This window comes from Callospermophilus lateralis, chromosome X (assembly GCF_048772815.1).
Source record: "Callospermophilus lateralis isolate mCalLat2 chromosome X, mCalLat2.hap1, whole genome shotgun sequence".
NCBI classification, from domain to species: Eukaryota; Metazoa; Chordata; class Mammalia; order Rodentia; family Sciuridae; genus Callospermophilus; species Callospermophilus lateralis.
Window position 1 is genome coordinate 53,882,314 of NC_135325.1, and position 18,622 is coordinate 53,900,935.

Consider the following 18,622-nt stretch of genomic DNA (forward strand, 5'->3'; position numbering starts at 1 on the left):
GGTACATTTATAGTTTAATCAGTATATAAAATAACTTTTCTGGGCTGGGGTTGTGGCTCAGCAGTAAAGCACTCGCCTAGTTCATGTGAAGCCCTGGGTTCCATCCTCAGCACCAAATAAAAATAAATCAATAAAACAAAGGTATTTAAACATAACTTTTCAACAAGTATTTGAGATCCACTATGAGAATCCTGTCTTTGTCATTAATCATGATGAAGTGGGGCCTATATAAACCGGGGTAGAGATTATATGCAAGGGTAAAAAGATTAAAGCACTTAAAAATCTGTTGGAGAATCTAGTTTTAAAACCTGGTATAAATTTATGTCAATGAGGGTGGTCTGCATTATGCTGCAGTATCAAATAGCATCAAAATATTCATGGTTTATAACAACAAAGGTTTATTTCTTGGTCATGATGCCCACCCACAGAGGTTTGGCTGATGTCTCTCTCATCATAAATCTCAGAGGCTGAGGATGATGGTAACTCCATTTCCACATATGCTTTTATGATCACTGGGGCAGGGAGAGTTTGCTGCATAGCTCTCTAAATTTGTGTTGGAGCTGGGTGTGGTGGTGCACACCTATAATCCCAGTGGCTCAGGATGCTGAGGCAGGAGGATTGTGAGTTCAAAGCCCGCCTCAGTAACTTAGTGAGGCCCTAAGAAACTTCATGAGGCCCTGTCTTAAAAGTAAAATATAAAAAAGCATCAGGGATATGGCTCAGTGGTTAAATGTCTCTGGGTTCAATCCTTGTTTACCTCCACAAAGAAGTATTGGAAATAACACACATTACATCTGCTTATATTACATTGGCCAAAGCATGTCCCATGACCATAGTTGCCTTTGGAGGAAGCAATGCAGTGTAGTCCTATCAGGCACCTTGAAGGAAGAATCATCAGTATTTAGTGAGCAGCACAATATCCACCACACATGGTAAAGACTTTCTGAAAAAAACATAGCAGAAACCTAATCCAGGATTCTGGGGAAAGGCAAGGGAGAGGGATAAGGAGATATTCAATTCAGTCAGAACTTGAGTTCTTAAGAGACACTTATTGGTTGGGCACCGTGGTGCATGCCTGTAATCCCAGACACTCAGGAGGCTGAGGCAGGAGGATCATAAGTTTGAGGACAAGTCTGGTCAACTTAAAAATGAGACCCTGTCTGAAAACAAAAATTTTATAAAGGGCTGGGGATGTAGCTCAGAGGTCAGACAGGAGATCAAAGCACTCCTGGATTTGATGTTCAATTCACAAAAAAAGAGGTATTTATAAGGATACCTTTTATATATTATCTACTGGGATAGTGTAGCAAGTAAGGCTTACATGATCTCTGCCTACAGGGAACTTTTGTTGTAGAGGCAGGCATGAAAACTGTAAGCAGGCAAAATCATAGTAAATTGTGATAAAATTTTTTTCAGGGATAAACAAAGGCTTACACAGTAACAGAGGTGGACCTTCTTTTGGTAAAGTAGTCAGGGAAAGCCTCTTAGAAATGATGACCTTTAATTTGAGAAATAAATAATATGAAGGCACTAAGTCCTCATAGATATGGTTGGGGAATAGGGAAGAGCATTCCAGGCAGATGAAACAGTGTGCAAAGACTCTGAAGTTGAGAAAAGCTTGCTATTTTTCTCCTTCAAGAAACTGAAAGTCCACTGTGGAAGTTACTGAATAGTTGCCTAATCACTCAGAGGCTGTAGTCCAGACTAGGGAGAAACAGTGTGAACTATCAGAGGGTTTAAAATAGTAAGATTCAAGTGATGAAGCAAATTATATGTACTATATATATTTATATGTATATTATAAGTATATATAAAATATTTGTATATTGAGCTTTCTCTGGCTGCACAGTGGAGAGTGAATTTAACATGGGCAAGAATGAATGAAATGAGACCAGGTAGGTGTTAGTTGCAGTAGTTCATGAGTTCATGCAAGGAAGGATGATGGCATGGTTGAGGGTGGAGATGCAAAGAACTGTATTAAAGAGATACTTAAGATTTCACATCAGTAAGTGGTGCTTGGTGATGGATTGGAAATGGAAGGAAGGGAGACAGAAGATCAAGGATGCCTCTTGGGTTTTCACATGGATGGTAGGGCCATTCTCCGAGATGGGGAATCCTGTAAAGGAACAATTTCACGGAGAAGGTTGGACATCAGGGTTTATATAGATCGAGGAGCTTTCCTGACTCAGTCTGAGGCAACACACTGGCTCTACATGAGGGCCTTAGCTGATGGACACTGTGTAAATGTGATCCACATGCAAAGCAGAAAGACCAAGAATAAGTGATTTCTTTATAAGCCTGACTGTGCTGTGTTCCTTTGTGGTTTCTTTTCCACCATTAAATGCATCATCACCACAGCAGTGGAACACATAGAAGGGGTAGGGGAACATTTTGTGGGTTTGAAAATTTCAAGTGAAAAATATGTTGGCTTGAAATCTTTGGAAATCATCCCACGGTGTTATTATAGCTGCAGCTGAAATCAATTAATGGAGCAACAGCTAAAAAACTGAAAGAGACAAGCATTGGAGCGCTGTGGAAGAGGATGATCCTTAGGTAGGCCTCTCTTGTATTGGATAAAGCATAGGTTGAAGCACGTGTAGACACATGTAATCATGAGCAAGCATGAGAGTGTTTCCTACCAGTACTAGTAGATAAAGAGCTAGTGAATGAAAGGGCAGAGGAAAGGCAGGAGCTGATATAAGATCAAAGACAGCTTCAGTTTCTTTGCAGCACTTTGTTGCCTCAGTCTGGTAGTTTTCCTACAGATGCTCTGGTCTGGAAAGAGCTGCCCAAGGGCTGGCTTTCAAACCCTGAGCAAGATATTAAATCACCATTTTGTAAATGTTGAAGGATGGAGGGAGTCTGATCTGAGATGAAGAAACAGTACCAAGGAAGAGCAAGAATAAAGAAAAAGAATCTGGGGAATTTAAAAAGGGTTAATTAGTTAAAGACCAAAAATAACTAAAAGAAATGACTATTGCCCTGGCATGGTGGCACATACTTATAATCCCAGCTACGCAGGACAATTGCAAGTTCAAAGCCAGCCTCAGCAACTTAGCAAGATCTCAAAAACAAACAAACAAACAAACAAAAAGGCTAGGGATGTGGTTCAGTGGTAAAGCACCCCTCGCTTCAATCCTTGGGAAGGGGAAGAAAGGGGAGAGGAGGGAAGGAAAGGGCTGGGTTCTCAGGATATGCTATGCTAAGTCTAGTGTGAAAATGCATTCATATACCTGGGAAACTGCAGACTTGCCCATGAGAAATCTAATTGGCTTTACTGATAAGAGGCCTGGGGCACTGTTTGGGGGGCCTGTTTGGTAAACTCTGGGAATCCTTTAGTAAGCTTTTGTTGTTTGAGTTTATAGTCAATTAGATGTTGGAAGCAAAATAAATAAATAAATAAATAGATGAAGGGAAAGATCTTTAAGTTGCTATGATTTTATCTGAATAGAACTTTCAGACTGAGAGAATGATTAAAGAAATCTGGGAGAATTTGCTGGAGGGTGTTTTAATAAGCTCTTGCTAAGCAGTCCTGGTGTTGTTCCTAAGGCAAAAACTGCTTATAATGAGGAGGTAATTTTCACTAGCCACCCAGAGACTATTAAAAACAGGACCCAATTATTTGCAGTGAGCCCTTCAGTCCAGAGAGTCACATGCCTCTGGGAGCAAGTTCTCCTGGTGTGGGGGAGAAGCAAGCTCTACTTACCCAAGAGCCCATCCTGTGAGAGCAGGGAACTTACTATAGTATTCAGAGTCAAGGACTCCCCGCATGTCCCATCACAAGTCCCCTTGTCCTGGAAACAGGGAGTGGCCATGTACTTCCACAACTTTGATTTTCTCTGGTCATACAGGAAAACCTTATTATCTCAGGGAGGAATGTTTCTGGGTCCCACTAGCCTGTTTCTACCCTCAGTAATCTGTTCTTCTGAATCTTGTAGATACCTTCAAGGAAAAATCCTCAGGAATTCTGAAATCAGTTGCCTTTGTGTCAACTGGTCACAATCAGAATGTATAATAGAAGGACACTATTTTCATAGTAACAGAAAAGAGAAAATAAGAACAAACAGTGAACAATATGTAAGTCCCATATTTAAAAAATTACCAAGGAATGTAAAATAAGTTTCAGACTAATAGGAAGATAACATAAAAAAAAACTTCAATAAATTTATTAGGAGAAATTAAAATTAGTGCAAAATAAAGATACACTTTTTTGTTGACTAGATATGCTGATTCTTAAATGTATATGTAAAAGCAGGCAAGCAAACCCAGAGAGATTAGGAAAAGGGGAAATATTTAGAGGAGACCAGTTTTATCAGAGATGATAATACAACATGTTGTTAAACCACAATAGTTAAAATAGTGTGTTAATAGTGCATGATATTAAGGACAAATCAATGGAATTTAACAAAAAGCTAGTAGGAGATGGAATTCAAATAAAAATTTAATACCTGATAAAGATGGCATTTCAAATCAGTAGGGAGAAGATGAATTATTTATCAAAGTTTGTGAGGTCACACTTGGTAACCATTTTTATGGGGAAAACTTGCATCTATCCTTGATCAAATTCCTAGAAACAAATGGAAATATTTAAAAATTAGTTTTGGAGTACAGAAAATTTTAAAATGTGGTACAGGATTAAGAAGCAGCCAAAGAAAAGATGATTTCTTTGACAACAAAACACTCAAATTTCTATATAGGAAAAAATCATCATAAATAAAGTTAAAAATGAGTAGTTATTCATTCATACATTGCTGAAGTAGAAATTAGTCCATTCTCTATTGAGGGAGTTTGGCAGATTGAGCTAAAATTAAAAATGGACATACTTTTGATACAGGAATTCTATGATTTATATAGTACTGTTTATAAGAACAAATGAGTGGCTGAGAGCAGTGGCACACCCCTGCACTCCCAGATGCTCAGGAGGCTGAAGTAGGAGGATTGCAAGTTTAAGGCCATCCTCAGCAACTTATTGAGACCTTTTCCCAAAGTAAAAAAAAAAAAAATGGAGAGGACTGGGAGTGTAGCTGAATGGGTAAGCACCCTTGGGTTAAAAACAAAACAAAAAACCCCAAAGAACAACAACAAACGAGTGGAACAAATCTAATTTCCATCACTGTGTGGGGAAAAAGGCACATTCATACATTGCTGGAGGGACTGCAAATTGGTGCAACCACTCTGGAAAGCAGTATGGAGATTCCTCGGAAAACTTGGAAGGGGACCACCATTTTACCCAGTTATTCCATTCCTTACCATAAACCCAAAGGACTTAAAATCAGCATACTAAAGTGATGTGGCCACATCCATGTTCATAGTAGTTCAATTCACAATAGTTAAAGTATGGAAACAACCTAGGTGCCCATCAGTAGATTGCTGGATAAAGCAAATGTGGTACATATATACAGTGGAATATTACTCAGCCATAAAGAAGAATGAAATTATGTCATTTGCTGGTTAATGGATGGAACTGGAGACTATCATGATAAGTGAAATAAGTCACTCCCCCCCCAAAAAAAAAACAAAGGCCAAATGGTCTCTCTGATATGTGGATGCTGACTCACAATAGGCAGGTGGGCAGTGAGGTGTAGACAAGATTCACTGAATTGGACAGGAGGAATTGGAGGAAGGGAAGGGGGCATGGAAATGGGGAAGACAGTAGAATGAATTGGACATAACTTTCCTATTTCATATATGAATATATGATCATTGTAACTCCACAAAATGTACAACCACAAGAACAGGAAATTATTCTACTGTTATGTATAACTAAAAAGAACAAGTAAAAAATAAATTTCCATCACTCTAGAACTGGTTAAACAATTTCGTTTCATCTGTAAAATGAAACATTAAGAAGCTATTAAGAAGAATGAGGCAGATCAATATTTACTGATATGGAGCAATTTCCAAGACATGAAAAGGAATGTTTAGAAGAGTATTACATGATACCACTGTTTAATAATATGTATGCCTTGTATTGTTTTACTGTTGCTACTCTTACAAATTACTACAAATTGAGTGGATGAAAAGAAAAAAAATTCTCTCAGCTCTGGTTGTCAGAAATGTAAAAATCATTTTTAGTGCACTAAAGTCAATGTGTCAACAGCATTAGGGTTTTATTATTTATTTATTTATTGTGAAGGGTCGTGCGCATGCTAGGCAAATGTTCTACCAAGGAGCCACACTCCCAGTCTAGGTTCTTTATGGAGGCTCTGAAAGGACAATCTATTTCCTTTTTTTTTGTGGGGGGGTATGGGGTGGTTGAACCCAAGGGTGCTTAACCACTGAGCCATATCCCAACCCCTTTTTATTATTATTATTATTTTTAAATTTTGAAACAGTTCTCAATAGATTGCTTCCAGTCTTGCTAAGTTGCTGAGCAGGCTTTGAACCTGTAATCAGCAGGCTTTGAACCTGTAATCGTCCTACTTCAGCCTCTGGAGCCACTGGGGTTACAGGCATGTGCCACCACACCCTGCTATTTTGCTTTTTAAAAATAGTGCTTGCTACATATAGCTGCTGCTGCAGATGATAAGTTTTCAAGTGCTTTAAATACATTGTATCATTTCAATCCTTACAAAAACCTCATCTGTGAATATTATTATTTTTTTTGCCTCCTTTACACCATAAGTGGCATAAACCCAAATCTGCTAGACTCCAGATCCAATACTGTTCTCCACCATATTCAACAACCTACTTAAAAACTGGAACATTCTGCGTATGATGATTTTGATAGTTTGCTTTTTTTTTTACTAGGTCACATATTTGGTCATCTCCCCCATGTTGTTACAAATTTTATTCATTCATTCTATATAACATAATTTATAGGGTCACAGTCTCATTACTAAAAATTTTAGATTACAGTGTTTCCACTGTAAACTTAATTAAATTTGTTTCCATTTTTATATGGAAAATTTCAAATATACTCCACAGTAGAAGAGTATGAAGATCCCCATGTATTCATATCCAGTTTCAACAATTACTTACACATGGCCAAGCTGTTTTATGGATATCCCTCACCCAGTTACTTTGAAGCAAATTCTGAGATATTATATCCTTTTATCTGTAAGTACTTTCTCATTCAAAAAAATTTTTTTGCAGTGCTGGGGATCAAAATGGGGCCTTGTACATGCTGGGCAAGTGCTGTGTCACTGAGATACATCTCCACCCCTAAACACAGTTTTCATGATATTGGAGTGTAGGAATCGTATCCTCGTGTATTACTAATTCAGGTCATTGTAGAAATGAGTATTCAGAGACAACTTGGAAAGTGAGGAGATGACCTCACTTGGGCTTGGAAAAACACAAATGGGCGTCCATGGTCAAGAGGGGAAAATAAGCACGGGTTTTCAATCTAGGCTGAACAGTGCAATTACCTGGGGTGCTTTAAAAATACTGATGCTTGGATCACTCCCAGAGATTCTGATGTAATTGGTGTGGGATGGGTGCCTGGGCACTGAGATTTCTTTTTTTTATTGTAGTAAAATATACATAAAACAAAGTTTCTCATTTAACCATACTTAAGTGTACAATCTAGCAGCATTAAATATATTCACAAAGTCATACAACCATCACCACTATATATTTTCAGTACTTATCTCAAACAGAAACTCTACTAATTAAATAACAACTCCTCATTTCTCCCTTCCTGTAGACCTTGGCAACTACCATTCTAATTTTCTTTCTTTCTTTTTTTTTTTTTTTTTGGTGTGGGGGGGTACCGGGATTGAACTCAGGGGCACTTGGGCACTGAGCCACATATCCAGCTCTATTTTGTATTTCATTTAGAGACAGGGTCTCACTGAGTTGCTTAGCATCTCACAGTTGCTGAGGCTGGCTTTGAACTCATGATCCTCCTGCCTCAGCTTCCCAAACTGCTGGGATTTCAGGTGTGTGCCACTGACCTCTCTTTTCTCTCTATGAATGTGCCTATTCTAGATATGTAATATAAGTATAGTCATAATATTTGTCATTTTGTGTCAAGCATATTTTATTTAGAATAATATTGTCAACATTCATCTATGTTATAGCATTTGTCACAATTTTATTCTTTTTTATTGTTGAACAACATCTCATTGCATATATTACTGCATTTTGTATATCTAGTTATCTATCAATGAATATTTGGGTTGTTTCCATCTCTTCGATATTGTGAGTAATGCTGCTATGAGTGTCAGTGTAGAATTATCTGTTTGAGTCTTTGCTTTCACTTATTTTGGTATAAACACAGAGGTGGGTTTGGTGGATCACATGGTAATTCTCTGTTTGTCTTTTTTGAGGAATTGCCACACTATTCTACAGTGGTTGCATCATTTTATATTTCCACCAGGAAGCAGAAGGGTTCTAATTTCTCCATATCTTTGTCAGCACATTTTTTAAAAAATAAAAATAACCCTAATGGTTGTGAATCTCATTGTGGTTTTCTTTTCTTTTTTCCCCCTACTGGCAATTGAACCCTAGGGCGTTTAACTACTGAACCACATCCCTAGTCCCTATTTTTATTTTTATTTAGAGACAGGATCTTGCTAAGTTCTTAAGGCCTCATTAACTTGCTGAGGCTGGCTTTGAAATTGTAGTCCTCCTGCCTCAGCCTCCTGATTTGCTAGGATTACAGACATACACCACAGTGCCTGGCGCATTGTGGCTTTGATTTGAATTTCCCAAATAGTTAATTATGTTGAGAATGTTTTCAGGTGCTTGCTTTATTTCTATACCTTTTTTTTTTTAGAAATGTTTAAGACTTTTGCTGTGCTCGCTTTGGTAGCACATATACTAAAATCGGAACGATACAGAGAAGATTAGCATGGCCCCTGCGCAAGGATGACACGCAAATTCGTGAAGCGTTCCATATTTTTCGGACTATTCCCTGAAGACCTTAAAAGAGCGTATTACAGGGATACTGCCACATCGATGTTCATAGCAGCACAATTTACAATAGCTAGACTGTGGAACCAACCCAGATGCCCTTCAATGGATGAATGGATTAAAAAATGTGGCATCTATACACCATGGAGTATTACGCAGCACTAAAAAATGACAAAATCTTGGAATTTGCAGGGAAATGGATGGCACTAGAGCAGATTATGCTTAGTGAAGCTAGCCAATCCCTAAAAAACAAATACCAAATGTCGTCTTTGATATAATGAGAGCAACTAAGAATAGAGCAGGGAGGAAGAGCAGGAAGAAAAGATTAACATTCAACAGAGACATGAGGTGGGAGGGAAAGGGAGAGAAAAGGGGAAGACCCTCATTGTTATACTAAATTACATATAAGAGGTTGTAAGTGGAATGGGAAAATAAACAAGGTGAGAAATTACAGTAGAAGGGGTAGAGAGAGAAGATGGGAGGGGAGGGGAGGGGGGATAGTAGAGGATAGGAAAGGTAGCAGAATACAACAGTTACTAGTATGGCATTATGTAAAAATGTGGATGTGTAACCCATGTGATTCTGCAATCTGTACTTGGGGTAAAAAAGGGAGTTCATAACTCACTTGAAGTTAATGTATGCTAATGTATGAAATATGATATGTCAAGAGCTTTGTAGGGTTTTGAACAACCAATAAAAAAAAGAAAAAAAAAGACTTTTGCTCATTTTTAAAATTTTTTTTGAGTTATAGGAGCTATTCATATATTCTAGATATAAATCCCTCATTAGATGATTTGCAAATATTTTCACTTATTCTGTAAGTTGCCTTTTCAATGCCTTGATAGTGGTCTTTTATGTACAAACATTTTTAAGTTTGATGAAATTCACTTTATTATTTATTTTCTATTGTTGCTTGTGCTTTTGGTGTCACATCCACGAAATCATTGTAAAATCCAATGCCATGAAGAATTTTCCCCATGTCTTCTTTTAAGAGTTTTATAGTTGGATCTTAATGAGTAGCTCAGTGATAGAGCACCTGTGTAGCTTGTGAGATATTATGGGTTCAATCCTCAGAACCAAAAATTTTATGGTTTTAGCTCTTTTGCTTAGGACTTTCATACTTTTTCTTTTTGTAGTGTTGGGGATTGAATCCAGGGCTTCAAGCATGTTAGGCAGGGGCTCTACCACTGAGTTCTACTAACAGCCCCCTTTAATCAATTTTGAGTTAATTTTTGGTATATAGTAAGGTTCCAATTCATTTTTTTGTGCATGGATATCCAGTTTTCCCAGAACCCGTTGTTGAAAAGACTGTCCTTTCCCCGTTAAATGGTCTTGGCATCCTTCTTGAAATTCTATTAACAATATCCTCAAGGCTTTATTTCTGGACTCTATATTTTATTCCATTGGTCCATACATCTGTCATCATGTCAGTACCATACTTTTTTGATTACTAGTAGTCTTTTAGTAAGTTTTGAAATCAGAAAGTGTGAATGTTCCAATTTTGTTAAATTCTTCAAGTTTTTTTTTTTTTTTTGCATATTCAGGGTCTCTCGAGATTCCATGTTTTTTTTTTTTTTTTTTTTTTTTTTTTTTTTTAACAATACACACTCTTTATTTAACAAATGCAGATCATCCTTTGGGCCAAGTAGTACAGATTCAGGACCCAGCAGCAAATTCAGCACAGCCTCAGAGCCTCTCGCTCTAATTCCAATAAAGTTAGCACATCACCCTCATGGATGGGGCCTTTCACATTGAGGATGATGGAGTGGCTTGTGTGGTCCATAAATTCCTCGCGCACCTGCGTGCACTGTCCCTGCAAGCTGGCCCTGCCCAGCACCTTGGTGACCCTGACCAGCTTGATGGGCTGCACATGGCTTGTGTCCTTGATGGCAGTGCTGCGGCTGTCCATGGAGAGAGATTCCATATGAATTTTAGGATGAATTTTTCCATTTCTGCAAAACACTATTAGCATTTCTTAATTTTTTGGTAATATTGGGGATTGAACCCAGGGTCTTGTACATGATAGGCAGGCAGGCACTCTACCACTGAGCTACATCCCTAGCCCTGTTCTTTAAATTTTATTTTGAGATAGGTCCTTGCTAAGTTGCAGAGGCTGGCCTCAAACTTCTGATCCTCCTGCCTCAACCTACTGAGTAGCTGGGACATAGGCATGTACCACTGTGTCCGTTGCTATTGGGATTTTGGTAAGGCTTACATAGAATCTATAGATTGCTTTGGGTGCTGTCATCTTAAAAATAGTAATTGTCCAGCCATGAACATGCCATGTTTTTCCTTTTTTTTTTTTTTTTTTTTTTGGTGTCTTTTAAAATTTCTTTTAGCAATGTTTTGTGCTTTTCTTTGTACATGTCTTTTGACTCTTTGTTAAATTTACTCAAAATATTTTGTTCTTTTTGATTTGTAAGGGAAATTGTTTTCTTAACTACCTTTTTTGGTTTGCTAATTAATGTATAGAAATGCAACTGATTTTTGAATGTAGATTTTAATTTCCTATAATTTTTCTGAATTTGTTTATTAGCTTTAACATTTTCTTCTGTGGAGTGTTCTAAATAAAAGATTATGTCATCTGTGAACAGATGATGTTACTACTTTTTTTCCTGTTTGGGTGCTTTTTATTTCTTTTTATTCCCCAATTGCTCTGAATAGAACTTTAATAATCCAAAATTCAAAGGTTTCTGATTAAAGGTGGTAAAAGTAGGCTGGGTGTGGTGGCACACACCTGTAATCCCAGTAGCTCCGGAAGCTGAGGCAGGAGGATTGCAATTTGTTTCAGCAATTTGGCCCCAGGTAACTTAGCCAGACCCTGTGTCTAAATAAAAAATTAAAAACGGCTGGGGAGTTGACTCAGTGGTTAAGTTCCTATGTGTTTAAACTCTGGTACCAAAATAAAATTAAATTTTAATTTAAAAAGAAAACACAAAAAACAAATACCCCCCCCCCTCAAAAAAAAAAAAAGAAAGAAAAAACAAAGAATGCAATTTTTTCAAATATGGCCTTCATAAGACTGAGGATGTTTCCTTATATTCTTGGTTCATTGAGTGTTTTAATCATGAAAGTGTATCAAATTTTGTCAAATGATTTTTCTGCATTAATGGAAGTGATCATGTGTTTTTCCTTATTTTCATCATTAATGTGATACATTCCATTGATTGATTTTTGTATGTTGACCCATTCTTGAATTTGAGGACTAACATTCATTTGGTTATAATCTGTAATCTTCTTTTAGTATGCTGTTGTCTTTGGGTTGCTACTCTTTTTGTTGAGGATTTTCCCACCCCATCGTTTTTTTTTTTTTTTAATTGGGGATGGAACTCAGAGCCTTATGTATACTAGGCATGTGCTCTACCACCAAACTACACCTCCAGCCTTTTATTAAGGATTTTTCGATCAATATTGATGAGGGAATAATATTGACTTATGGTTTTGCTCTTTTGAAGTGTCTTTATCTGGTTTTGGTATCAGGGTAAAGTTGATATGTTAGTTTTCTGTCATGGTGACAAAATACCTGACAAAAGTGACTTAAAAGGTGGAAAGAATTATTTTGGCTCATGGTTTCAGTCTATAGTCATTTGACTGTTGTTTCTGGGCCTGTGGTGAGGCAGCACATTATGGTGGATGGATGTATGAGAGGAAATCTGCTTATCCCATAGCAACCAGGAAGTAGGGAGAGAGGTTGTGGGGAGAGAGATGGAGGAAGAGGAGGTGAGGGGAAGGCAGGGGAGGGGGAGAGGTATAGTGGGCCCAGGGACAAAATATACCTTTCATAGTCCCACCCTCAGTGATCTATTTCCTCCAATTAGGTCCTGTCTCCTAAAGGTTGTACCACCTCTTAATAGTGTCACAGGCTGGCAACCAAGACAGTGGCACATGACCTTCAGTGAACATCTTAGATTCAAACCATAACAGCTGGTGTGAGAATGAATTAGGAAGCATTATATCTTCTATTTTTTTTGTGGGGGGATTGCTTGAAAAAGGATTGATCACTGAGCACATGGTGATTCTAATGTAGCTTGGGCTGGGAACCAGAACTTGTAAAGTGTGCTCCCTGTATCAGCTGTTTTGGCATCATTTGGGAGCTTGTTAAAAATGTAACATCTCATGCCCTTCTCACATGGACCAAATCAAAAACTTGCATTTTAGCAAGATGCCTAGGTGATTCCTATGCACATTAAAGTTTGGGATGCTCTGTAGTTTATTAGGATACTGACAGGTGTTTCAAATTCTGAGATAAGGCTCACACGTGGTAATTGTTTCCCAGGCCCTGATAAGACCCACTGAATCAGTATCAGGTGTTCTTCCTCTCCCTCCCCCTCCCCTCCTCTCCCTCTCCCTCCCCCCTCGCCCTCCCCCCTCCCCTCCTCTCCCTCTCCCTCCCCCCTCGCCCTCCCCCTCCCCTCCTCTCCCTCCCCCCTCTCCCTCCCCCCTCCCCTCCTCTCCCTCTCCCTCCCCCCTCCCCTCCTCTCCCTTCCTCTCCCCACTCGCCCTCCCCTCTCCCCTCCTCTCCCTTCCCCTCCCCCCTCGCCCTCCCCCCTCTTCCTCCCCCTCCCCACTCGCCCTCCCCCCTCTTCCTCCCCCTCCCCACTCGCCCTCCCCTCTCCCTTCCTCTCCCCACTCGCCCTTCCCCCTCCCCCCTCTTCCTCCCCCTCCCCACTCGCCCTCCCCTCTCCCTTCCTCTCCCCACTCGCCCTTCCCCCTCCCCTCCTCTTCCTCCCCCTCCGCACTCGCCCTCTCCCTCCCCTCCTCTCCCTTCCCCTCCCTACTCGCCCTCCCCATTCCCCTCCCCTCCCCTCCCTTTCCCTCCCCTCCCTTCTCCTCTCCTCCTATCTCTCACTGTCACACTTTGGAACAATGACATTGGATGAAAGGTGGGGGGATAGTGGTATTTGTCGATGCAGGAAAATGGGGAGAGAAATTAGTATTTTCGACTCATACTCATCTTACAGGTTGACTTTTTTCCCCATGGACATGTGTTGCTTTCACAGGGAAAACAATTTTAAAACATAGATTCTTGATTTCCATTCTGAAAAATTTAGATTTAATAGTTCTAGGGGATGTGGCTCAAGTGGTAGGGCGCTCACCTGGCATGCGTGTGGCCCGGGTTCGATCCTCAGCACCACATACAAACAAAGATGTTGTGTCCGCCAAGAACTAAAAAATAAATATTAAAACTCTCTCTCTCTCTCTCTCTCTCTCTCTCTCTCCCTCCCTCTCTCTCCCTCTCCCTCTCTTACTCTCACTCAAAAAAAAGTTAAAAAAAAAATAGTTCTAGGGTGGGGCCAGAATCTATGGTGTTTAAAAATCTCTCGGTTGAATTGGCAGCAGTTTTCTAATTTCTCTCTCTCCAGTTTCTTCCCTACTCTCGTGCACCCTTGTCCCTGTTGCTTGGGTTATCATTTCTGAAAACCCAGTCTGACCAGATAATCCATATTTGTTGAATGGATGCATCCTTTTCACTCCATTGTCTGTAAGAATTAACACCAAATTTTTTAAAACTTTTTTTTGGAACCAGGGGCTGAACCCAGGGGCATTTTACCACTGAACTATATCCTCAGTCCTTTTATTTTATATTTTGTAACAAGTTCTTCCTAAATTGCTGAGGCTGGATTTTTTAAAAATTTTTTATTTTTTTGTACCAGGGGTGCTTAACCATCAGGCCACATCCTCTGCCCTTTTTCTATATTGTATTTTGAGACATGGTCTCCCTAAGTTGTCTTGCTAAGTTACTGAGGTTGGATTCGAACCTGTGATTCTCCTGCCTCAGACCCCTGAACTGCTGGGATTACAGGTGTGCACCACTATGCTGGCAATACCAAACTTCTTAAAAAAATGCATACATACAAGGCCATTTATAATTTGACTGTGGTATACCTCTTCAACCTTCCTTTACTCTCACATACATCCTTCACTTACCCACCAATTGACTTAAATTGTTTCAAAAAATAATCCCCAATCTTGTGCTCCACATCTTTGCTTAATACTCCGTTCTTTACTTGGCTGTTCCCTTTGCTGGCCATGCCCTTTCACACATTTTTTCAGTATGGAAAAATTTACTCATTCTTTAAGCTCCAGTTCAAATCTTGAGAAGTTTTCTGTATCACATCCAACAGTTAAATGACCCCTCTTCTATACTCCACTACCTTTGTTGTATGTATGTATGTATGTATGTATGTATGTATGTATTGGTACCATGGATTGAACCCAGGGTTGCTTAACCACTGAGCAACATCCCCAGCATTTTTTAGTTTTTAATTTTGAGACAAGGTTTGGCCAAATTTTTTAAGGTCTTGCTTGGGAGCTGCGGCTGGTCTTGAACTTGTGATCCTCCTGCCTCAGCCTCTTGAGGTGCTAGGATTACAGGTGTAATCCCACTTCGCCTGGCTTGCTGTATATTTTTATTATTGTGTTCACCATATTGTATTATAATTATTTAAACTTTCTACTTTGTATGAACCCCTTCAGGGAAGGGACCATGTTTTGTCTGTCTTTGTCACCCATAGCCCCAGCACAGTTTTGCAGATAAGTGCTCACTAAAACATTGTTGAATATTCGTTTATTGCACAAATATTTATTGAGTATCTCCTATATGCCAGGCATAGTTCTATGTATTGCTGATACAGTGTTGAAGATTGTTAGCAGGGAAATCAGTTAGGAGACCATTGCCATTATCTGAGGAAGAGATAATGATAGCTTAGACTAAAGTGGTGGTGGAGGTAAATGTGCAGATTTAGGCTATATTTGGAAAGTAGAGCCATCATTACTTGCCAATGCATGAGAGAGGAAGGAGAGACAGTGAAGAGAATTTTGTTTGTATATAAATTTGAAATTCCCATTTAAATTGAATAAGTCAAGCATAGCTTTTGATGGTCTGACTTTGTTACCCTTTGTTAATTGTTTTTTGATATTTGGGAGCAGAGGTGAGAGAAGAAAGCCTTCTGACAGTTAAAAATCAGTTCTCTGTGGTATAAATTGTTAGTTTACCTCAGGTTTTCTGCATTCCACCTTTTGCAAATATTAGATGGAGACAAGATGTTCGCCTCTCCCCTTCCTTATTGAGTTTACAAAATGAATTGACCCACACAACTGGCTTTTAAGAAGGACTGTGTAGGTTGATGAAGGCCAATAACAGCTGCAGACAGATTGGCTGGAAGAAATCAACTGGTGGGTGGCAGGGCCAATAATAGTTCATAGAGCCAAATATGGATATTAGTTCCCCCAGTATATAGGAGAATTTGTTGGAAGCAAAAGATTCTTAGAAGACACTGCTAAACAGTAAGGATGATTGTTCAGTATTGGGTTTGGCCTTATTTTGAAACATTAGACCCTAGAATTTGGAAACAAGCCCAGTGAGGTCACTGGCAAAAACGACTAGTGCAGATTCAGGATTTTTAAATTTCTGAAACTCTAGGCTGGATTTGGGGAGACTGCTGCCAAGGTGGGGCCAGCCACAGAGGTCTGCCTTTTCTGCCATAGAAAATAACTTTTTTCAAAACTAACTCCTTAAAAGGAAATGGTTTATTCACTGTAGTCTCTTATCTAGTTTCAGGAAGGGGTTAAATTTGGCTTTGCTTAGTAATGGGTTTGGATAGCATTATCACAATTTGTGTCCAGAAAAATCAAGAAAGCTATTTTTTTTCTCAAAGCCATGCCCTCAAAGATTCTATTTAGCTGTTGGCCCTTCTCTTAGGCTTTGATGTTCTCTCTCTCTGGCTGCTGGTTTTATATCAGTAAGTTAATTGCTGGTTCACAGCAGTTTGTGGTTAAGTCCTTGGAAATAGAAATTTTATTCCAACTGATTTACCTTGGAGTTGACAAGTAGCAGAAACAAAGAATTCATTGTTTAATCCATAAGGCAGAATACATAATGCAGATTTGTGGGAAGAATTTTGGAGCAAGCATTAAAAATACTAAATTAATTTAATAGGCAAAACTTCTCCAACTCCACCCTCTTGACTGTTGGGATGAAGCTGATAAACAACCACCCATGTTCTTTTGTTGGCTTCAAAACACATGGGACCAGCAGAGTGAACATCCTGCTGTCCTTTGAGTACTTTTCCAACCTTTTTTTTACTTGTCCCTAACTCAGACTTACTTGGATTTCAAATGTGAACAACAGCGTCTAATGGAATTTACTGTTTGTGGTTTTTTAAACAAATGGTTGTTAAGGAACATCTGGTTGCAGTTAATGAAGTTCCTCCTGTGTGTGTGTGTGTGTGTGTGTGTGTGTGTGTGTGTGTTTGTGTGTGTGTGTGTTTGTGTGTGTGTGTGTTTGTGTGTGTGTGTGTGTGTGTGTGTCACAGAGAGAGAGAGAGAGAGAGAGAGAGAGAGAGAGAGAGGGAGAGAGAGGGAGGGAGAGAGAGATCTATGTTGTAATCTTCACTCCCAGTTTCAGATCTTATTCTGAGTTCTATAAGAGGCTTCATTAATCAGCCATTTTAGGAAATAAAATGTAGTATAATTTCCTTTTTTTTTCTTTTCATCTAACAAGACTCGACAAGATCTTAAGTAATTATTCATTTATTTTTGGGGGGAGGGGGGAACAGGGATTGAACTCAGGACACTCGACCACTGAGCCACATCCCAGCCCTATTTTGTATTTTTTTTTAAAGAAAGAGTGAGAGAGAGAGAATTTTTTAACATTTATTTATTTTTTTTAGTACTTGGCGGACACAACATCTTTGTTTGTACGTGGTGCTGAGGATCGAACCCAGGCCGCACGCATGCCAGGCGAGCACGCTACCGCTTGAGCCAATCCCCAACCCCCTTATTTTGTATTTTATTTTGAGACAGGGTCTCACTGAGTTGCCTCACTTTTGCTGAGGCTGGCTTTGAACTTACGACCCTTCAGCCTCAGTCTCCTGAACTACTGTGATTATGGGCGTGTGCCACCACCTTGCTAAGATCTTTTTTTCCCCCTGAGAGAGGGCAATAATATGCCCTCAGCATTGCACAGGATGGGTCTCCATTGTGTATGTTCTGGGCATTGCTAGATGTCCAGTATTCCTAGCTTTTCCTACTCCCCTATCATAAATACCAGTAGTGTTCCCCAGTCATTCGTGCCAAGTATAGTTGCCTCCACACCTTAACACATGTCCCCCAGGAGTATTCAAGTAGTAGTTTTGAGTTTGAGAACTACTGACCTAGTTTAAATCCCTCATAGTTCAGAGAGGGAAGCTGAAGATCAGAGGGGCTTGCATAATGTTACACAAGTATTGACAAAACTGAATTTGAAACCCAGCTGTTTTGAGTCCTAGATTACTGTTCCTTTTTGCAATATGAGGGGGTCATTTAAATACTATTGAAATTTTTGTGCTCTTAGAACTTTTTGACTGATGGGAGGGTCTTCTGTAAAAGCAAAACCAAATGGTAATAGAATATGAAATTAATGAACAATATATTGCAGGTTTTTTTTTTTTTAATATATACTAGGAATTGAACCTGAGGAACTTAACCACTGAGCTACATCTCCAAAACTTTTCAGCCACTGGGATTCTAGGCATGCACCACTAGGCCCGACTATAAAAAATAATTGCATGTCTGCTCTGTGACCATCTGGGAAAATGGTACCTCTAAAAAGCTTTTATTTTTAAAATAATATAAATGAGAAGGAGTAGTGAGGTGAGGAAAGTTACTTAAGGATCTAGTGGGTGACCATTTTTTTAAAATTTGACATGCACTGACATCCTTGTAATCTGTTTTCTTCTCTCCATAACTTCTACCTGGTTTTTAATAGGAATTAAATATATTC

General features: G+C 39.2%; 1 protein-coding gene, 1 non-coding gene and 1 pseudogene across 4 annotated transcripts in view; 2 read left to right on the top strand and 1 right to left on the bottom strand.

Moving 5' to 3' along the window:
- Ophn1 (oligophrenin 1) overlaps positions 1 to 18,622 on the top strand; it is a 370,997-nt gene that overhangs the window by 32,337 nt on the left and 320,038 nt on the right. The window lies entirely within an intron of this gene.
- LOC143639608 (U6 spliceosomal RNA) lies at positions 8,743 to 8,849 on the top strand. Its single transcript, XR_013154751.1, has one exon. It is a non-coding gene; the product is annotated as a U6 spliceosomal RNA (small nuclear RNA).
- Positions 10,535 to 10,768, bottom strand: LOC143639315 (small ribosomal subunit protein eS28 pseudogene; annotated as a pseudogene).